Below are 24,308 nucleotides of genomic sequence, written 5' to 3'. Positions count from 1 at the left end.
ACCTGAGGCTACTTGCACAGGAAGACAGAAGGAACTGGGAGTCTCACCAAGTCCTATCTGGCTACCCTGGGCAATTGACTGCTCTGGCCAGCCTAATACATACTAAATATGCCTAACACTCAATATTGGGGTTAAGAAAAACCATTTAGAAAGTGATAGGTATAGTTGGCTTTGAAGAGCTCACTCTATAAGTAGAGGAACATCCAATCCCTATTGTACTGTACTTTATATGCCATCTAGTAACTTGGATAGTAAAAAGTTTCAAATCTCTTAGTAAATTTATAGCCAAGGCAAAGCATTATCAAAATCCACTCCCTTGCCACCATGTGCATGTCTATGTATATGTGTATGTACACAAACAAAAGGAGAACAAAAGAACAGAATGGATCCTTGAAAGGGGTCCACTAAAAATAAACTACATTTAAAGATCACCCATATAGCCGGAGAAAGAGAAATATCAATAAAATTATTAGTGCTGTGAAGAGAAAATTATTAAAATTACAATTTCTGGACAACTCAAGATCCTAATTCAGGTATTTCCTCCAGGACTCCTCCCACTTAAGATCATTTGGAAGTCATCAGCTCTGCGCTGGAGAAAAAGTCTGAATTTTGCTATGAATGAAAGGTGACACAAATGCTTTTAATCTCAAGTGGTGGTCACTCGTTAAAAAAAAAGTTCTCAGCAAAAGTTGTATAACATTTTAAAAAAGAATAGTTGGTTAGTAGTGCAAACACATGCAAGCAAACTTTTCAACAAATGTTTTGTGGTAACTTTAGGCTTATAGAAGTTTTGCAGAAATAGTACAGAGAATTCCCAGTTACCCTTCACCCAGCTTCTCCTCTACTAATAACTTTCATAACCATAGAAGATTTATCAAAATTAAGAGCTCTGATGCAGTACTATTAACTGAAGTACAGAACAGAAATCTTCCAGATTTCCAGTTTTTCTACTAATGTGATGTTTCTGTTCCAAGGTCCCATACTGCATTTAATCATCTTGCCACTTACTCACCTCAAATCTACAACAGATCCTTGGCCTTTCTTGTTTTCTATGACCTAGTGCTTTCTGAACACTCCTAGTCAGCTATATTGAAAATTGTTCCTCAATTTTACTTTGTCTGATGTTTTCTTATGATTATTTTGATACTGCGAATTACCTGGAGTTGCACAGGAGATATACCCTTTTCAATGTGTGATACCAGGAGATCCATTATTGCAATACATATTAGTCATGATGTTAACCTTTACTGAGATGATATCGTCCAAGATTGTTTATTCTAAAACTACTATTTTTCCACATGCTATTATTAACTATTTTGGAGGAAATACTTTGAGACTATATAAATATCCTGGTTTTGCTTAAAGTTTGACCCACTAATTTTAGCATCTATTGATGGATCTCATTTTGCAGCAAAGATTACTGAAGTATTCTAGTAGTGATTTTTTATTTGTAATTTTGTATTTCTAATGTAGTTCCTCCTTGTATATTTAGAATAGTATTATTCATATTGCAAGGAAGAATTGCTTTAACTTCTTACTTATTTATGTCAACACAGACTTGTGGCTATAATTTTATTCTTAATATTACAATCTTGCTAGGAGTGTCTTGTTGCACAAGATCTTTTCGACTCCTGGGCTCCATTCATTATGCTTTATTTTTTGTCCTCTATTTGTTTGTGCCCTTTATTTTCTAAAATTACAAGATGCTCACCTTGTATGTACCCTGCCCCAACCCTGTTATCAAGTAGCACCCCAATGTCCCTTCATTCTTTTTATTGCAAATTGATATTTAGAAATTAAGATATGGGGACTGAGTGTCCTCATTGCCATTGGGGAAATCACTGCATCTAGTCTCTTCAGTGAAGAGAGCTACTAGGGAATATAGGTACATCATTAACTCACACATACTTGAGCATCTATATTTCTGTGTATTTCTCTATGTATCTATCTATCAATCTATCTATCTCTCCATATTGATACTTTCATCTCTAATCAAGGACCAGAGTTCATACCACCTATTCCCCTTTTTTTTTTGCTCTGACAAAAATTTGGCTTTTGTGATCTATATTCACTACTCATTAAACTCTAATATTCAGATTAATTAGTTTCAGAACTCCTTACCAATATGCTGATGAAAAGAAAATTCACCAACTGGATTCCAGTGTTTGTATGCAGTTCTCTTTGTCTTTAGCTTATAGTATTCAGTCAAAACATGGTTTTCCAAAGTTACTTATGCCAACTCCATTATTCTCCACTCCCTTCAATGTGATTACATGGATGATTTGTAAAATACAATTGGAATTCTTTGTCACCAACTGTGTTTTATCTTTTCCTGCAGCTCAGAGTAGACTTTTTTAGATTATAGGGTGAAATTCACTATTTGTGGAGTACAGTTCTATGCATTTTGACAAATGCATGGAGTTATGTATCTACCTCTGTGGTCCCACACAAGAGAGTTTCTCACCCTCATTTCTCTGTGCCACCTTTGAATAGAAAACCCTTTCCCTCAACCCCAGATCAATGGTTCTTGGTTCAATGATCCTGCATGCTATTCAGACTTAATTAGAATTAAATAGAGCATTTTAACCATGTTATAACAAAAATATATCTGAAAGTCAATAGTGTAAAAGCTTAATGAGTGAAGCTATAAGCATCTATTGTTTAAGCTATATTTATATTCAGATTTGGTCTTTAATGCTAATTGGATCTAAATAAATTAAAAGCTATACCATAGATTTTCTTGGGAACTTTTTTTTCTTCAAATGCTGACATTTAGAGTCCATCATTCAGCATCATCTATTCACTGAAAAGGAATTGGAAATCTTTGCCTGTTGTCTTACTACTCCATATGGTGGAAGAAAGCAATGTTCAGTAGCACAATGGTACTGGGAATCTACCAAACTACTAGAAGGGCTGCCACCATCTATCCCACCATGTTATAGAGAGCTAAGTTAGGTGGAAATATTATAGGCAGTCAAGATAGTGCTGGGCTCTTGACAGAGTCAGCATAAAAGATGAAAACATATTACCACCTTGGCCAGAGATGCATCTGTTGGAGACCAGACCTCAAGACAAAGATGAAATGACTAGGCCTGCATACTTCCCCAAAGGACTAGATAAGTGCTAACACCTGGCCTAATGAAGTTTAGATAGACATGAGTCTCCTGTGGGTGACCAAGACCTCTGGACCCATTATTTCCTAGAAAAAAAATCTTTGCTCTTTCCATGCATATTTGTTATGTGACTTGTTTCCTCATTGGGTCACTATTACCTAAGTGACTATATTTGTAAACATATTGGTTGTTCATACTTTTAATCCACATGGTACCCACATAGTTGCACTCTATAAAACTTTCCCTGAGAAGCAGGGTCCTCAGCAACCCACTTTCAGGCCCACTCTTTCTCTCAGGAGCTCCTCCCCCGCCCCCCGATAAATATTTCCTACTCTTAACCTCCATTGTTCCTAGAATTCATTCTTTGATTTTAGAGAGCACAAACTTGGTATATCAGATATCTAATCTAACAGGTTGGGATATCTAACAGGATATCTAATAGGATCTGTTGGAGATCCTATTTCATTTCCTATATCGTCCTTGTATCATCTTGGAGGTCTCATCAAGATAATAGATAGTTGGAAGCAGGTAAGCATTTGCTTTGGTTTCATAGATTCTGGATTGTGATCCTCTTAGGTAATCAAAAAAATTGTAATCTTTAAATTTTATGTCTTGCCTTTACTAATTGCTTATCCTTGAGTTTTTATGTCTTATTTCTCTTTTATGCATTGTCTTTTGTTATTTAAGTTGAGAACATGGGAGGGTATGTCCCAAGAAAGAGATATTTTTTTCCTGTTTTGCATATGCTGCATTCAGACTTGCTTGACTTGACTTGTTTGACTTGTGACCCCTGTAGTTTTTTATCGTACTAGCACTAGGAAACAGTAATGTTAGAGTGCTACCTAGTGGACTTTGATACTTACTACAGAGTAAATTTAGAAAATGCTGTAAAATGGGTCTTCTTATGAACTCTACTTTATATTTAGAAAATATGCATGCCTATTAATAAATCACAAGACTCCTTTTGCCAGTTAAAAGGCAATAGGTGGGCAAACATTCTTAAGACTTGGAGGACAGGTTTTCCTGAGGCATTCTGGCTCAACAGTCCTCTACACTCCAGAGGGAATGTCAAACCTGTTCTGATTCATTTTCTTTTCTGATCTGATTTTCTGCTGGTGAGGAGGGAACCTTACCTCTTGAGATTCCCCATTCTTATCTTTTCAGGCTGAGGGTGACAACTCGTGAGAAAATTGTCTCAATAGCTTACTATGAGCATGAGAAGAAAAGAATTCTTTTTTTCTGATCTTATTTCTGATCTTTACCTTCCATTTTGTACTTTTCTTTTTTTAGAGGCATATAAGATTAGAGAGAAAGGAACCCTGAAATGTCCCAACATTTTTCTCCTAAGAACTTTTAACTTGAGCCCATAGAAAATGAACATTATTTAATGCTGAAGACAGGGAAAGTCATCTTAGATAAAAACAGCTCAGGGGGCTGGGGATTTCGCTCAGGGGCACCATGACTGCCTCAAAAGTGCAAGGTCCTGAGTTCAATCCCCAATACTGCAAAAAGAAAAAAAAGGTCAAGGTTTTATCTATCCTTTATAAAATGCTAAAGCAAACAGTAGTTACTCTGCCAGTTAGTGAATGCTCTTAGAGCAGCTGCCACTTTTAAAGCAGAGGATATGTTTCCCAGCACCTTCTGGTGAATCCCCATTGAAGTCAATGGTCAGTGGAATGTTGACCAGACAAGCAGCTGGATTCCTCTCCAGAGACAGATCTCTGGTTGCATGGACCAGTGGAAACTGGGACAACAACTGAGGGGTCATGACTAGGGTGACTGTCTGGTGTGTACCTAATGGTTCTTCAGTGAAAGCTGAGTCTTGACAGCCCAACTGAGTAGCCAGCAGAAAAATCTCCACTTGTCTATCACCCTTACCTACACTCCTCAGGACTTTTTTCTCTCTGCTAGTAAGTTAGAAACCTCAATCTTTTCTCCAACTTTCTAGCAGTTAACTTTAAAACTCCTTGATTAGAGAGTGCTCCTCCCTCCAGGAGGTCAAGCTGAGACAGCTTGTAGCAACTGTTTGCCTTTCACAGAACAGCTATCAGAGAAACAATTTACATTTGTGCCTTATATACCTTAAGTAGGAGTATAAGAAAAAGGGTTTTAGTCTGCCTTTATCTTCTTCCATGTGCGTGTAGAAAACTGATAGATATGCCTTTACTAACATGCAAATTCTGGTTGCTAAGCAATGGGTATAAGTTTAACCTGTGAGCTTCAGAGACATACAAATTTTAGATTGGACTTTGAACAAAGTATATCCTTGTCTTGCTGCTAGGAAAGGTTGCCTAGGTGATTAGATAGATAACAGAAATGCCTTGGAGGCTTATTCATCCTAGAGCTCAGGGCAAGATTTCTCCAGGCCATTTAATTGACTCTATCTCTAGAAGTGATCTCTTTTGCAAGCTGAAAAGTACTGCTCTTTGATCTATTTTCCTCACGCTCTTTCAACGAGTTATAAAAACAGTGGTCTAAAACTCTTGAGTATTGGTTTGCTAGCAATGCTCCCTCTTTTAAAACATGACTGACTATTACAGCTGTAATCAACTATAACTTGTGCTTTTAAAAACACCCGCTAGAGTTAGGAGTAAGAGTTTCTGGGGAAGATAGGGTCCTAAGCTGGTAAGAGGTGGCTAGTCCAACCTAGCCTATCTTCTGGTTTCTCTCCAGAGGCTGGCCACCTGCTCTGGAGAAGAGTAACCTCCAGGACACCTTGAGGATATAAAAATCAAGTAGAAAACAAAAGGGATGCCAATTTCTTTCTCTTGTATCAGATAGGAGAATCAAAGTCAAAATCTCTTACTCCTTTGGAATGTATTCTTAATCACTGAAAAATGTTTGATCCTCATATATTAAAAAAGAACAGTTTAATATTTTTCTGCACCCATGCATGGCTTACTTACCCCTAGAGCCAAAATGAAATGCAGAGGGAAGTATTGTTTATGGTACTATTTCACAACTAGAATCATACTGTAAGAAAGGAGAAATTGTCATAATTACTTTATGTTCAGACTTTCTTTGCATTAAGAAATAACTCTTACTTGTGTTCAAAATATAAATGTAAGCCACAGAAAAAGAAGACTCCTCTGGCCCTGAAGGCATCCATTATCACTAAGCCTGAGATTCCCCACTCTTGCCCTTTGGACCCTGAGGACAAGGTTTTCAAGGCAACCTTAATCAAAGCCTCATCCACTATTACTGAGTACAGGTTTTCCCTACTTGCCCTTTGGAGTCTGAAGTCCATCTTCCTTACACTGTGGAGTCTAAGGGTGAGGCTTCTAAGCCAGCTATAATTGAAGCTCCTATTGGGCTATATTCACCTGTAGCTGATTTTGTTCAAGCCCCTCAAGACAATACCCCTTACAAGAAATAAATGGCAAATTCAGGAATAGTCATGCCCATGTGTCCTTTTCTCTTAGTGACCTAAAACAGATCATACAAGATCTAAGAAAGTTTTCAGATGACCCAGATAAGTACATTGAGGTCTTTAGAGGACTTACTCAGACATATGAACTTGACTGGAAAGACGTAATCTTACTCTCAAATCAAATATTGACTTCTAATGAGATACAAGTGGCAATACAAGCTGCCGTTATATTTGGGGATAAATATCATATTGTTCATTTTAAAAGGTCCTAATACAGGCAGCCAGGGGAACAACCAATTTCTACTGGAGCTCAAGCAGTCCCTACCGGCCTACCAGAAGGGAGATTGGAATAGGAGACATTTTTAGACATGTATTCTTAAAGGTCTAAAAAAGAAAAGAACTAAGCCTTTCTATGATTTTAAGTTGTCATCAGGAGAAGGATGAGAACCCCTCTACCTTCTTAAATCATTTACAAAAGACATTGATAAAACATACATCTCTAGCTCCTGATTCGATAGAAGTGCAAAATATTCTTCAAGACAGATTTATTACCCAGTCAGCCCCAGATATTAAACAATAGCTACAAAAGATGGCATTTGCTCCAGATAACTCACTTGATACTTAGTGAAGATTGCCTCCTTGATATATTATAATCAAAATCAAGAAAAAAAAAACCCAAAGAGACCATGAAAGACTGGTCACTTTAATTTTGGTCTTAAAAGAAATAGACCTTAAGTGTGATTCTCAGGGCTCTAAGAAGAGCCTGACAACTAAACACACCTGCTACCACTGTAGAAAGCCAGGCCACCTTAAGAAAGACTGCCATAAGAGATCCCTTAAGCCATGTCTTGATTGCAAAGGTAACCTCTGGAAGTCATACTGCCCTCTGACTCACAGGCCTCAGAAACTAGACCCATCTTACCAGCTGGTCCAAAAAGACTAAAGGGCCCTGAGCCAGTATCTCCTTCTGGGCAGATTAACAACTCTTTGTTAATTCTTCCCTAGAAGCTGCCAAACTAAGTGATCATACACATAAAACCAACATCAAATGTGCAAGATTTAATTTATTAGGAGCCACTAGATTGACCATGTGAAGAGGGTCCATAACTGCTAAACTGCAACATGACTTCTGTCTGAGGCCCTCTGATTAGCTCTCTGGAGAATAGCTCTGACTGCCAGTTGCAACTATGACCCCCTTAAGCCTGAAGTACCCAAAATGGTCATTGCCCTTGCCCCATCATGGCAGTTCGGGATACCTCTTCAGATGGGGAGAATATTATAGACAGCTAAGTGAGGTAGAAATATTATAGGCAGTCATATAGGGCTGGGCCCTTGACAGAGTCAGTGTAAAAGATGAAAACACATTACAACTGTGGCTGGAGATGCATCTGCTCGAGAACAGGCCTCAAGATAAAGACCAAGTGACTGGGCCTGCATATTTCCTCACCTGGCCTAATGAAGTCTAGATAGACATCAGTCACCCCAGTGGGTGATCAACACCTCTGGACCCATCATTTCCTAGAAAAAGCCTTTGTTCTTTTCATGTACATTTGTTATGTGATTTGTTCCCCCATTTGATTACTATTATCTAAGCGACTATACTTCCAAACTTATTGGTTGTTCATACCTTTAATCCACATTGTACCCACATAGTTGTGCTCTATAAAATTTCCACTCAGAAGTGGGATCCTCAGCAGCTCACTTTTGGTCCTCCTCTGCCTCTCAGGAGCTGTCTTTCCCCCTCAGTAAATATTTCCTAGTCTTAACTGCCATTGTTTCTAGAATTCATTCTTTAGTTTTAGAGAACACAAACTCAGCATAGCAGACATCTAACAGGTTGGGAGTTATGATAGTCCCCTTCTATAATTTGGAGAGACTACTTCATCTCCATGTCATCCCTGTATCAATCAGACCCCTAGAGAACATGCTTATACCAAAGGGTTCATGCAGAGATGCTAGTGCATTATATTATACTCTGATAGTTTTTATTATCATGGAGATATTAATAGGAGATAATGTAAAGTGGGATGGAAGGCAAGTGATTAGCACAATGTTAAGACAAGCAAGTAAGAGATATGTGATTAAAAACCTTAAAATCACTTGTTATGATCTTTACAATATATGGACATTTTCTATGTCCGAAAAGATCAGTGTGAGCTTTCTGGTTGTTCCTAGCAGTGGTTACAAAAACATGCAACAATGAAAATAAACTCACTAGTTTAGAAATTCTGTGTTCTTGCAGTGTAATCAAGCAGAGAAAGTAATGCAGGAAGGACAAACTTTGTAGTTCTGTGGTTTAGATCCTGTGTGATTCTATGAAACCTACTACATCTCTCATGAGTTTCCTCATATGTAAAATAGGCCACATAATTCATAATTGTCAAGACTTACAATAACTAACAAAGTTCAAGCATATGGAGCAACTAGTGCAAATAAATATATTATAAAAATAATAATGATAGCTATTTTTACATATAGAATTTATGTATTATTTTCTCAGGTAATGGAAAAATCTAGCTACATGGGAATGATAACATTTAATATTTATAAATCCACACACACAGTTTTTAAAAATAACTATGATTTCAAAGAACTTCCATGTAGTTAGATCATTTGAATAAACTAAATAATGTTTGCTTCAAAAAGAAGGAGCTATGTGCTGATAAATCTAAAATTTTCTCTGTGTCTGGCTCTCACAGGCTGTCAAAAAAATTTTGACAACTGAGTCACAACTTTTTCATCATTAATTCTCTAGGGCTTTCTACCAGTATTCATAAGAAAACCCTCTAAACTTAATGGAATAATATATATTCAAATCTAAGCAATGGCCGGTGTTTAAAGTGAAAGATGGTTAGGAAAGGTCCCAGGTATTTTTAAAGTGTCCACATTTTAGTACTTTGAGGAATCAGAGTTTTCAAGTTTAGGAATAATAAAGTATATAGTTCCTTTGAGCCTACACTTTACTGTAAACAAAGCTCTAGGTACTTCATACAGAGGCACAAACTTAAACATCATCTTGGTTAAAGTTTCAGCTAAAGACCATGATAAATTCACAGAGTAGGTAGGCAGATTTTTTCAAGTCTGGCTCAATGAAAGCATGGGCCTGCTAATGCTTTATGTAATTTGGCTTTTGTGACTCAGATATGTCCCTCAAACTAACCAACCCCTTTCTTCTTAATACTGTGATACAATGCAATGTGATGGGAGAAAATCCTTCTGCTATGTTGCACAAAAGGAATTAAGAGTAGATTTAGTGTTTTGAAGATTTTAAAGATTCTGGGCCCTACATATCCTGGACTTGTCTCCAGCAGTGCAGCAGCAGAGTATAGCAGCAGAGTGGGCCAGAGGGAGGTAAACATCATGGGGTCCCAGAGGACTCAGCAACAGACCTCCTCAAAGCTGTAACAGCAGAGCAAGAAAGTGACAAAGCCAAATCGCTGACCGGGACCAAGGCAGCAGCCAGCAAAAGAAAGACTTTTACTGTAATGCAACCTCATTTTAAATTCCAGGCTAGTTAACCTTATAAAATATGAGATACTTACCATGTCTGGAAATACCAATTAACTCTGCAAAGAGCTCAGTAAAATTGGAATTTTTAGAAAATGTTCCAAATCATCATCCTTTGTTAAGTGACATTTCAAAAATGCTATTTATCCCTATCTAAACACAATGTGTTGTTAGAGAGAATAACCATTTGTCAGGCTCCTTCTTTAGCCATAGTTATATAACATAATGGTTATGAACCTTATGAACTGTTACTTCCTTAATCCTACAGATAAAGAACTTGGAAATTAAAGAAGCATTCTTTTCAGCAGTTCATATTCTTGCCTTACATAATAGTATTTAGACCTAGAGAGATATCATTTGGCCTGCTCCTGCCATCCCGCATTCAAGTTATTCATAACTGTTTTACAGATAAGTCAAAGAATATTTAAACTTTTGCTTGAATTTTTTAGTTAATTTATCTCAAGATTAATTCTTCTTACCAAGAATTCAAATTCATTTGTTTACATTCAGGATCACAAAGGCACGACTGAATACAAAATGATGCAAAAGATTTCCAAAGCTAAATAATATTACTTTCTAACAAACATAGATTCTCGATTTTTCAAATTGAAGACACTTGCGATAATTACACACAAAAAGTATTGACTCATAAGCCTGATAAGAAAAAAGAAAAGGCCTACATAATTAAACAGAACAAAAGCAATTTTTTTTTAAGTTCAGAAACAGTAGACCTGGTACTTTCTGGCAAAGTCCCAAATTCATTTCCAGTAAAAAAGAATTAAAAATACTTCATCAACAGAAATTCCCAAATTAAAAAGAAAAATAGAAACAGATCTGAAAGGGAAGAAAACACCCTTGTGTCAGACAGATAACCTTTAACAGACTGTGCCAACAACAGTCTTTAAATAGTATGTTCATTCACTTGTTTCATAGGTAAAAACAAAATTCCCCCCTTTATCCTCGAAACATTTTTAATCTTTTCATCATGTTGGGAGATACTAATCTGAGAAGAAGATACATTTAATAAGTAATTGGTTCCTTATCCAATGCTGTCTGTATGTATACTGAGGAAATAAATGAGCAGTAATATGCATGGGCATTGTAACCACTGGAAAGAGAAATAAGTGAAATTGGAGAAATTGGCATCTGCTCACAGTTGAAAATATTTAAATGCTTAAGAGACCTCCTAGAGCAGAGAGAGAGAAGCAGTGGTAAAATGAGACTGGATGTGGGCCCTAGAGGAAAGAAGGAAGTACCTTTGGCTTTCTGAACATGACTCCACCCGCGTGGACAATGTGGATGAAGTGGACTGCTGGAGACCAACCTGGTAGCCAGGTACTGGCAGGTGTTCATTATAGGGGCTCATTACATAGGATTCAGCATGCCAGGGAATGGAGAACTCTATGAAAGTACTCTTCAAAGAATCCACAAAAAACATGTAACAAGATGAGGAGTCATTCATCTGGAGATGCAGCTTTCTCAGAAGGTGCTATTTTCATATTACCCCATTTTTCCCTCATTACCTCTCTCCTTCTCTCCAAGCTCTCCAAAGCAGAGGCAGCCTGGGAATCCAGAGGAGAGCAAATAGGGGAGAGCCAAAGCCTGATCAGGTGGAAACAGGCAATTTCCACTTAGTAAGAGAGTGAAGCTTGGATATTAATTCCCTAAGCCTTGGGCGCTATAAGTGATTTTAGGCAGGAACATGAAGGAAAGATAACAGTGTGAAAGAATAAAGATGTGCACCCCCTTCAGTGTTTGTGGCAAGTTCAATAAATTGATTATAACTGCATTTTCACTTTGAAGTGTAAATACTGTCCGAACAACTTTCATGAGTCCTCAGATGTTAACTGGACACATGATGACAGCAGTGAGCTTCCATTACCCCTGCCATCAGGGCTTCAGAGATATCAGTTAGTTTATAGATTTCTGCATTTTCTCTACCTATCAGCCTATGTATACCCACACAAAGAGAAAGGGGGTACACACACACACACACACACACACACAGAGAACTAAAGGGAATCTAATTTTCTGTCACATGAGAAGGAATGGTCACATGAAGCACTTCCTATTATTCTTTTGTTGTTGTTGTTTTTTTTTGCGGTGCTGGGGATTGACCTCAGGACCTTGAGCTTACAAGGCAGGCAGGGGCACCACTGAGTTAAACCCCTGGCCCCAGTTCCTATTATTCTAAAAGCAACTCTAATTGTTTTTTGAGCAATACTTATATGTATACTGCAACAAATGGAGTACATGCTGAAAATTTAAGTTGGAGTTATACACTAAACAATGTACCATCTGCAAATTGAAACTATTGATTAGTAAAATTATAATGTTCACTTGAAGGCAGCAATTTTTCTCTGGGACACTCACTGCTTAATATATTAAAAATGAGGCACTTTCTTGCAGTTCAATAAAATAGCTGCATGCCAGCAAACACAGAAAATTCTTATTTTAAAAATCACTGTAATTATACACTATTTTTTTTTCCTTTAACCTGTTTGTGATATTTTCAAGGCCGTTTTTCAAATCACATACCCATACATTGGCCAACAACATATATTATATTTTTCTACCTAAAAGTTTTAAATTTGTATTTTTAATTGATAAATAGTAATTCTATATTTACAGGGTACAGTGTGATGTTTTGATACATGTGTATATTGTGAAATGATCAAATCAGATTATTGAGAATATCTATCACCTCAAGTATTTATAATTTCTTGATAAATGATGAGAACATTTAAAAATCCTGTTGCCTATTTTTAAAATGCAGAGTACATTATTATTAACTATAGTCACTATTTTAGAGTTAGGTATAAGAATCTCACTTATTGAAGACAGTGAATTTTCAGCAATTTCAGGTATAGAAAATATTGTCATAACCCTAAAGTAAGTGGAGAAAGTGCTTCAATAAAGAGATCATAGAGCAAGCATCAACTACTTTAGGGAGAAAATAAAGCATCCTTAAGACCATAGAAAACCTTACTTCTGGCTAAATTACATTACTTAGTTTTAAAAGAATAATTGGTTAGATGGAAAGGGTAAAGACATAAAATTGAAGGTAGGACAAAAAGGTTACTTGATTGATAAAAATGAACATTTCATGTTCAGAGAGAGGAGAAGAGTAGCACACAATCTACAACTCAAAAAAATAAAGGCAAAAGGACCAAAGAAAGTGCAGCCTAAGTTCATTTACAAAAGGACCAAAAATGTATAATACTTAATGGTTTATGAAGTATTACAATAAACAACAACAACAAACAAAAGAGATCTTATTTATAATAATGGCCATAAGTTATCATAAAAATGTTTGCTGGTATTCAGAATTGTATAGTTTGAAAATCCATTTAGAGAAAGATGCATTGAAAAAAACTGATAAAATATATAAGGATATATAAACCTTATTTTAAATATTTATATTTTCACTTACTCCTCAATGCCAGATTAATTAGATGATTCAAACTACTTTTAATGTTTTTCTTGTCATATTTAAAGCTAAGTAATGAAGCCTGGATATAACATGGAATTGACAGCCTAAGGGCAATGGAAACAAGTTTCAAGAAAAGAGACGTATGTTCCATACATACATTTTCATAAAATGGTAACAACACAGGCGAGAAATAGTTTTAAGTTAATCCAAGAGAATCTAGTTAATAAGGATACTTTACCAGCTCAGTACTTGCTCCATTTCACACATGAACCTAGGTAGGAAAATGAGGAATTGAGAAATGAATTAGCTTTAGTGCTGATCAAATGTACAACTCTAAATATAAAATAAAAACCGTGGAAATACCAAATAGTACTTCTGAATCACAGATGTCACTTAATGTACTAAGAAAGACACAATAGTTTGACATCTGGAATATAGAGGGAACTCAAAAAGATGAACACACACATATGCACACACACTTGCAATTAACAAATGTGATAAAGAATTAAACACTTCTCAAAAGAAGGCAGGCAAATGGACAAAAAATACATAAAAAATGCTCACTTACTAATCATTAGAAAAATCCAAATCAAATGTATAATGAAATACTCTTACCCCAGTCAGAATGGCCATTATCAAAAAGACAAGAGATAACAAATGTAGGTAAGAATGTGGAGAAAAGAGAAATCTCACACACTGTTGGTGGGAATGTAAATTAGTACAGCCGTTATGGAAAATAGTATGGAAATCCTTCATAAAACTAAAAATAGAATTACCATTTGAGCCAGCAATTCCAAAAGAGATTAAACCCTTAGCCGGGGATTTAGCTCAGTGGTTTCGCTGCCTGGTGCGCAAGCTCAAGGACCCGAGTTCGATCCCTGGTACCAAAAAGAAAAGAAAAGAAAAGAAAAGAAAAGAAACCAAACCTTTATACCAAAAAGATATTTGCACCCCATGTCTACTGCAACCCTATTCACAATAGCTGAAATAACGGAATCAACTTGGATGCCCTTCAGCAAATGAAGGGATAAAGAAAATGTGGTATATTTATACAATGGAATATGACTCCGCCATTAAAAGGAATTAAATACTACTGCCATTTGCAGCAATATAGATGTGACTGGAGAACATTATATTGAATGAACAAGCCAGATATAGAAAGTCAAATACCACATGTTCTCCCAGACTTAAGAAAACTGATAAGTCAACCTTGTAGAAGTACAGAAGGATAGAGTGGTTACTAGATAAAGGGAATGGTGGGAGAAGGGGTATAGAAAGAAATTAAAAGGCTTTGTAGGTCCCGGAAAGGTGCCGAGGATGTGAGAAGGGTAAACAGTCCAGATTAATGCAAGATGTGTGTGGCTATGGGAATATAGTGAATCCTATTAATTTACACAATTAGTATGTAATAATAATTTTAATAAAAAATATCCAATAAATGATATTAGCACCACAGAGTAGGATGTAACTATTGCTACAGAGAGGTTTTTTAAACTACAGGAGTATAATGAACAATACCATTTCATTAAAAATGTAAATTGTTAACATTGGTTAGAACTGAAAGAAAAATTTAAATACATCTACATAAAGAAATTTTTAAAAATAAAAATGCGTGTATTCTGCTCTTGGAATAATATGTTTCTACACTGGATTCAAAGGGAAGTCACAGCACTGAAAATAACTGCAGTTACTTATTTCTGTCACCTCTGTATCACTAACACATTTCTGTCTTTACCAAAAGATTCTTCTTTAGTATCTCAGAACTTCTGACCTAAGCATGTATAATGAAATACACCCCACTTCTGTAACTGAAAAACTAGTATTTATTATGTGTTCATTGAAGACTTTTTGGTGGTATTGGAAATTGGACCCAAGGATCTGTAAGCTGCATTCCCAACCCTCTATCCCATTCCTTACAATTTTATTTTGAGACAGGGTCTCACTAAGTCACCCAGGTTGTCCTTGAACTTGCAGTCCTCTTGCCTCAGCATCTCAAGTAGCTGGAATTACAGGAGTGAGTGACTGAAGCAGGCTGGTGAAGACACTTTTAGGAGTACGATCACATAGCAACATGTCTTCTCATCCCATCCACACCCCACTCAACCTTACTGAGTCTTTGGAGATAAAACACAATATATTCACTAGAAAAGCAGTAATTAAAAAATTGCTACACAAAGAATTTGGCCACATTTTTTAATGTGTGGATTAACAATAATAAAATTTCTTCAGATAAACTATTATAACAATAGGAGTATATTCAGTGCTGAAAGAGAAGTATTAAAAATGTTTTATTAGATCAAACATATGATTTGAACAAACTATACTGTGGCTTAGAATTTTTACTTCTGAACAAAATATACTGGTGGCTGCTTCTCAAATTTATCATATCTAGAATCTTGTGTATTAATCTTTCTACAGAGAATTCATATTTTTTAAAGTTATTAATTACATGTAATTATTACAACCTTCTTTTAAATCAAAGTTCTTCATATATAACATATGAATAAAAATGCACCAATGTACTTGAAGTTTTTGTTGAATGTTTAGTATAAAGACCCTCATCACAGTAATTCCCTGAGGTGTCAATGAAGATGGTATGTGCTAACACTGATCCTGGTTGGCCCATACGCAGATGAGGACCATGATTTTTTTTTTTTTGCTTTGTGTTCTCACAATGTGTACAGCAGTATGTGGATAGTCCAGGAGAAATATTATGTTTTATTGCTGAGTATCTTTAGGATTATTTTTGATTAAAAATATGTAAGTAGAGACAATTCTTTATTTAAGCAATAACTTGGAAAATTTTTCCTTTATTTTTCTGTTAAATCTTTGTGGAAAATGTTTGAAAAGTTCCAATATTTGAAAAGAACAGCTTTTAAACTGGGTTCTAAGTACTATTCTGGAATATCATACATCTAACATGGAATTGATCTCCATCTTCTGAGGTAGAGGTGAGTTTAACAGACTGACTAAAATCACACAGTAAGAAAATTGTTTTGTACTCACTCAGCTGCATTCTCTCTGTGCTTTGCCTACTATTTGTAGGTATTAATTTAATGAGGAATCAAGATGATCTTTTTGAAAGAGAAGCCACTTTGTCAGATCAGCACACCATGAATTCTGTCTTGGTTATTTTCCAAGGATTACATTAAAAAATTGCTAAAATTTTGTTTATGTTCCCAGACTTTTACCAAATATCCTAACAAGACCAACACATTGAAACAAAACAGTAAACTTTTTATAAAATACTCTGTGGAAACAACTGTGAGAAGCAATAGCTTCTAGTGGGCAGAACTGACACCTCACAGCAATCAGCCCTTAATTATAAAACTATCTGCAGTCAGCATAGAAAAAGTGCCTACTCTGCACAAGCACTGGGGTAAGATGGGCAAAGCAGATGCTGTGTAAACTATAGACCCATAAGAAGCCTTGTTCACACAGAGAGCTGAGTGCTGGGGCAGTGAAAGTGCATGAATGTGTTGGATATTTCACTTAGTAGTTAAGAAATGGCTTCCTTGGTGAAGTGGCTTATAATAAATAACTCTATTATGGATTACATAACTACATTTAGAGATAATAAGGGATGCATTTTTAAATTTTAAAGACTTAAAATTGGGAGTTAATTTACTTCAAAATCTACATTTCATTGACAGAAATCTAAGGAACAATCTACTCATACTCTGCACATAGCCCATGATTAGAGGAATTTTCTATGGCTTGGAGGAACAGCTAGCTAGATTTTATGTGTATGTTTATGTGTGTGTATGTGTATGTAAATGTTCATGTATTTCTGAAGAGCTGAGAGTGTTTTCCTGAGCAAGGCTAGATATAAGCGAGTCAGAAAGTGAGCAGAAAAATGTAGTGACTTCATGTGGCTACTCCAATCATTAGAGGCAGGACAGAGAAATGTTAGCCTTCTAATTTTCATACTGATTTACTTGCAAAATTCTTTGCTTATGATGTCAATTTTTAAAATACACAAACATCATGACCAATGACCATTTATTTTAAACTTGTACCAAGTACTTCAAATGAATATTGGTTTCTTCATGACATCTCTTTTCATAAAGTATCATTATTATTCTAGTTTTACAGATAAAAAGCAAAGAAAAAACGTTTTGCCATTTGCTCAAAGTCAAGCAGCTGGTAGGAATCAGATCCAGTGTTTGAACAAAATACTGAAAAATTCATATCTATGTTCTCTGTTATAGTCCTACTTTGCCTGTCTCTAAAACTCTTTTATAGTTTAAAATAGAAAAGAATTCCAGTGTACATACCAAAACAATCATTGAAATCACAAATGAAAGTAGCAAAAAAATTGCTTTTCAATCAACCAAGAAAATATTTTGCTTTCTACATACATCCTGAAATTCATCCCAGTGTTGAGAATTCAAAAATATTATATCTTGGAAAATGTTAAGATTTGGCTTAAAGTCTTCCAAAAAAGATAAACTTCCATTTATTTAAATACATTGATAGGGGCGTAAAATATATTTTAAAGGAAATGTTCTTCTCTAAAGAGTTGTCTGTAATATAAGTCAGAACTAAATGTCTAAAGAAAGCAGCTGTGACCTCATCTTTGAGCTTTGTCCTCTTTCCAAGCTACATCTCAGCCAGGGAAATGAAAAAAAATGAATGTTTTCATGAGTCTCAAGACAGACAAAAGATAAAAGCAAAAATTATGTTTTGCTTCAAATACAGCAGTTCTTGACATGCAGGCCATACTTTTCATTTGATGTTTGCAAGAATCTTTCACAAATGTGTCTCATCAATTTTCGTAATAACCTTAAGTGGAGAAATCTCAGTACTTAATGTTCGGCTTTGATACTACAGCATATTGGGCAAGTGAGTCCAGAAGAATGGGTGCCCAAAGAGAGGCTGAGGGTGAGAAGCAGTGTGGTGAGAAGCATGTATCTATGGATCCTGCCTTATCCTTTACTGCTCCACGGGTTCATGAGTCCTAGACAGTTGCCCGTCTTTCTCTTCGTCTTGGCTCTCAGCTGAGCACCACCAAAGGTTTAAGGAGTAAGCAAAACAATCAGACATACTGTGATGAAGTCAATAGGAATTTATTGCAGCTTTTTGTGTTTTAAAGTGAATTAAGGACCAGCTATGCATCCTATAATCAGATAGACTTGATACAGTATTCCTATAATAGTGATTAAAAGGAAAATGTGGTTTACCGATGACTAGGTAGAGCAATGAGTATAAATAATATCTAAGCTTTTCAAACATATGAAAAAAACTGACGTCAATTTCCATCAATGACAAAAATGATGTGTGAATGTTTAAAAACCATTAAAATGATCTCAGAAATGAATTCCCTTTTAATCCTACAGTGACCATACTTACAGAGATGAAATCACTTCACAGAGATCACAACATGTGTTTCTTTAGGTGTGGCAGCTCTATAAGCAAGTACTTTCTTGTCACCTTCCTGAAACAACATGTGTGCCCATAGACTAAGAAGTACAGCACTATGATGATGTAAAAGCCCTGCAAATTATGTTTGGTATTCTTTTTTTTCCCATTAAGTTTATTGGTACATTTTCGGTATAAAATACAGTTACATTCATCATTGGGTTCTTGTACCTTTACATGAGTATCTTGGTTCTTATTTTTTATCCCCTTCCCTTGCCCTTCCTTCACCCCCTACACCCTTCCCTATTTGCAAAGACCTTGTTTCCATTTTTTTCCTCTTCTCATATTTTTTCCTTTCCCTTTTTTCCCTTCCCCTACCCCTCCCAATTCCCCTGCTCTTTTAGACCTTTTCTTCCTGTTACACAATATCAGTTATACATTTTTTAAATTACAATATTAAGATCTAGGAGACATTACCACAGATTTTACAGAATTTAAAAGGATATAGAAAGCATATTACAAAAATCTTTTTTGAAATAAATTTGACAACTTCTAAGAAGTACCTTGGAAGACAAATTAATGAAACTCTGGAGGAAATATAAAATTTGAATAGCACCTATTAAAGAAAGTATATTCCTAGCTTGAAAACCTACCTATATGACAACAGCAGGCTCATAAACATTTTAGCTGATAAATTATATCAAACAATTAAAGCAGAAAAAAGAAGGAACACTTCTCCCCTCATTTCAGGAACTCAAAATTGAGCTAATCCTAAAACTAGATAAAGATAATAGAAGAAAAAAGTATGAACATAGATAGAAATTTGTTTAACAAAACAAACTACTAGAAGTCAGATCTGGCAGGATGTAGAAAGTGGTTTTGTTATAGGGATGGCAGTGTTGGTTCAGCACTGGAAGATCCACCCCCAAAAGTCATCATTTTAACAGAGGAAAGGAAAAAGCCATATGATCCTGTCACTAGTTGGAGAAAAATTATTGGACTAAATTCTACAGCTGTTCATGGTAAAAGCTATCGGGAGACTAAAAGTAGAATAGAAACTCTCAACAGATTAAAGACATGTACTCCATACTTCCAGTGAGAAAGCCTTATATAAATGGAGAAGATACAATGCTTTCTCCTTAAGGTGGGGAACAAGGGCAGATATGCTTACTCTTTATCTGTCCATTAAACTTTGAAACCTAGTCCCCACCAAAATAGCCTGGCAATAAAATGACACAACTAGGATAAGATTGGCACAGCAGAAGCAAAATCTTTATATGTAGATGAAATGATCATCTACAGAGAAAATACTAAGAAATCTCTAGGAGCCCCTAGAACTTGTACTTAAATTTAGCAGGATTAGAAAACACAAGGTATATATAAAAATTCAGGTCTGTGTATACTTGCTATAAATGAAGAATTGGATTGGTATTCTTGAAACTTCATTTGGTACACTGGCAGAAGGCATCTGTGATTCAGGCAACATGATATTGCCCACTAATATTGTACGGAAAGTCCTTAAACATGGCAAATGTCTGGGATCTGGAGTCAGACTGCCCAATTTAAAATCCTATCACAACCATTTACAAACTATTTTCCCTGGTATAAGTTATTTAAGGTCTTTAAATCTCAGTTTTCTCATTTCTAAAATGGAAATAAATACTTTAAAGTGTTGCAGTGCAGAAAAAACAAGAAAATGTACACAAATTATTTAGCACAGTGAATGGTAAATGTTAAGTGTTCTATAGATGGTAGTTGTTACATCTTAATTTTCAGCTTTCCTTAGAGATAGTCCTACAAGGAGATTTGTATTGATATATACAATACAATTCCTAAAATTTTCTTTAATATACATTCTAGCAAAAGGTACATGTGTGTGTATATAAATATTAGATATGCTAAAGCTATGACTAGGTAAATTTAAAAGTTATATTTAATAATTTAAAATGTAACCAAAAATAATATAAATACTTATGATTTATCTCAATGTATTCAGATGTATTTGAGAATCTCAAAATTTCATTTTCCTGTGCAGAAAAGTCACTTGTATATGACCTATAGCACGCAGTAAGAAAGAATTTTCCAATTCCTTCCTTGCTTATCTCACTGAATTAAATATACTTACCTTCTAAATAATGGAGAGCACTAATTTTGCTGGTAGCATATAGAAATGTTGCTGGGCCAATTTCTCCATAATGAGAATGTCTCATGTTTTTTCTTCCACTTTCTTTTAAAATTTCTATCTTGGCAGGTATCACTCCCTAAGCATATTATGGTATCTAGGTACTTCAAATGTAAAGTAGATGATATTTCAAGGGAATGTTATTAAATCATTTGAAATGATCTATGATTATGCATTCATGTAGTTGTTGCCATTCATCCACAAACATTTATTACTATTTTACTCAGAATACCAACAGGAAAAGAAACTAAAAAAGATTTTTTTTTCCTTGAGGGCCTTATAAGCTAATTAAAGACTAAAGTATGTTATCAAATAATTATAGTGTTATATAGAATAGGAAAGGGACATAAAAGAGGTTGAACCTGAAGGGCATGGGATTTTCAGAGAAAGAGATTTGATTTTAGCTTGGAGGGTAGCAAAGGTATGAAGGTTATGGTGAGAAAGGGGACAAGCAAGGTTCATGAGCAAGGCTGCAAATAAGCCAGATCCTTGTAGATCTCAGAAATTGTGAGAGAAAGGAGTTCACCAGAGAGGAAAAACAGACAATGTGAGTTCTCAGAACTGCAAAGGCAGAAAGTGGGTGCACAAAGTGAAGAGTTGTTAGTTCAAGGCTGGAACCAGGAAGGCAAAAAAGTATAATTTCAAAGTAGATGTGGGTCCCTATCTTTGTGGCGATTGTATATAGACAATGAGGAAAGTTATAAAGATTACAAGGATGTAAGCCTTGATAGTTAAGTTGGTGATGTCCTTAAAATAGTAGGCAAATGAGGCAAAGAAAAAATACAAGTTTGGAAAAACCTGATAGATTAAGGTTGTATATCACTGAATTAGAATTTAGTGGGATAGCAATAGAAATTATTACAAATAATAAGGATGAACTGGCCTATATAAAAATCCATGAGGCAGGCTTCTGACTTGAGCTCTAGATGTTAAGCAATTTGAGGTCAAGATCTATAAGTATTTTGAGTTCACATTCTTCATAGTGCCTACACAATGTCTTATCTGAGTAGCCACTACTTGAAAAATATAACTGTGGATGTGCAAAGGAAATGAGTTGGCCAAAAGGATCTAAATAAAAATGAATAGAGAGGCATTGGGTATGTTTAAACAGGAACATTTTTGGTAGAGTGAATGTAATTATATAAATTTAAGTATCTAAATTATTTATGAATACAACAATCTCTGAATTTTATATTGCTTTATTGTATTATCACTACATTTAATTAGTGAGAAAATATTCTGAGCACCAGGATGTTCTAAAAAGCAAGATTTCTTTTTTAAAAATATTGGTTCAGGGTTATAAAAAAGGTGTTTGACCTTTTCCTGTGAAAGGAAGGAAAGAATAATGAGTTGAATATATCACTAAGCCTGATAAGTTTTTATGCATACTTAATGTGAGTGAACTACAATATTCCTTCTCTGTTCTTAAAAAAAGTAACAGTGCTTTTCCTTTTTTTTTTTTTTTTTTTGTACCAGGGATCGAACTCAGGACCTTGCACTTGCCAGGCAGGCGCTGGAACCACTGAGCTAAATCCCCAGCCCCTAACAGTGCTTTTAAAACAAATAATAATAGCATCCCAGATGTTTCCAAGACTATATCCTCAAAGCCCATTTTTCATTTAATTTGGAAAATATTCATGAGAGGAGAATGGTTATTTAACAAATGATGGAATAAAAGCTGCGGGAAAAGGAGGGGATGTGGTGTGCAGAGAAGGGGAGGTGTGGATGTGATTTGTTACTTAGTGGTTATTTCGTCAATAATCGTTTTTTTGTTTTCCAAAACCTTGGTGTTATCATTGCGCATTTGTTTATTTAACTACAATTGTTCATTTTCTGTTCATGCAACTTACCTTTTTATTTGGTGCAAAAGTAAGTCTTCCAATTGCATTCAATAAATATTGAATCCTAAATACAGTACCCATATATTTCTGTGGCAGTATTGAACATTATGTCAATATGAAGTCAATGAAAACAACTTTAAAAAATTGGTGTTTATAACCTTTAAAAGTGGTTATTTCTCTGAAGAACATTACTAGAAAAGACTGTTTAATTTTAGGACCAATAAATAAAAATATTCCAAATATTTTCCATGTGTACAGCTGGATATTTTATATACAGATATTGTGGAAATCATTGAAACATTACATATTATATCAAGATTTCACTTTCAATAGTTCCTATATATTAAGAGAGACAATTTGATTATAGCAAATCCATCCTATCATTTGCCTGTGATATAATGGTTTTATTATTCCGTGTTGTCCTGCATTTTAAGAATGTGTATCATTTCTTCTAGAGGAAGTCTGCTATTTTAAAAAGGTACTAAAATTAATATCATGGATACTTAAATTCTACCTGAAAAAGAACTGTAAAATTCTCCTATGTGACATCATTTTACTGGGACACACAAAGAAACAAAATGTAGGGCTAACTAAAAATGTTCAATCCCTGCTGAAAAGAATAGTACTTATTAAATACTAGTTCTGTGAACTTGGAGCTGTTGTTTCAAACTCTGAAACTTATTTTTCCTGTCTGTGACTTAAGATGATGATTTCTCCCTTTCCTAGCTTGAAGGCTCTCATGAGAATCAGACGAAAAATAAACATGAACATATGTTGCAAACAACACACAATATTTTATTTTCTAGCATGAAAATTTTAGGGAGTGCAGTATGTACATATACACAATTATTATTTGTCAATTACAAGTAAATACAAAATGAAAAATGTCACCATTGGCAAAAGTGTATTGAAATCTACTATTTATAAGATCTAGTTTCGTGTTTTGATCTCTGCATACACTGGGGAGAGATTTTACCGAGCTAACTAATATATTATCACCTTGCCATCTTTCCATTTGTGTGAACCTGTGTGTGTGTGTGTGTGTGTGTGTGTGTGTGTGTGTGTGGTGAGAACATTAAAAATCTATTTCTTTTTTCTTTTTTTTTTTGTACTGGGGATTGAACTCGGGACCTTGCGCTTGCGAGGTGGGTATCAGAACCACTGAGCTAAATCCCCGGCCCCCAAAAATCTATTCTCTTAGCCTAGATCTTTTAATTTTTTTAAAGTACAATATATAATAATTAGTGATCACTCGGAAAGAATTCACTAAAACTTTTTTAAATTGTAAAAGTACCCATTTATCTTGCATCCTAATGGATATTTCTTTTTTTCCCCTTTTTTCAATTGTAATATTATTAGTACATATTTACAGTATATTATATTCATTGTGGGGAGTTGGCACGTGTACATAATACACCTTAATTCCTTTTTTGTCCCCTTCCCTCTCTCTCCCCTCTATCTATGGCACTAAAACATCCCTCCAGTCTGACTGTAACTTTGT

The 24,308-nt window shown here is 35.2% G+C and overlaps 1 protein-coding gene across 1 annotated transcript in view; it reads right to left on the bottom strand.

Annotated features, from left to right (window-relative positions):
- The window catches only part of Chsy3 (chondroitin sulfate synthase 3), a 275,320-nt gene that overhangs the window by 93,207 nt on the left and 157,805 nt on the right, over positions 1-24,308 (bottom strand). The window lies entirely within an intron of this gene.

This window comes from Heterocephalus glaber, unplaced genomic scaffold (assembly GCF_053883595.1).
Source record: "Heterocephalus glaber isolate CG9 unplaced genomic scaffold, H.glaber_assembly_v1.0 deba00001463, whole genome shotgun sequence".
NCBI lineage: Eukaryota > Metazoa > Chordata > Mammalia > Rodentia > Bathyergidae > Heterocephalus > Heterocephalus glaber.
The sequence above is the reverse complement of the archived record's forward strand: the minus strand, read 5'-3'. Positions and strand labels throughout refer to the sequence as shown.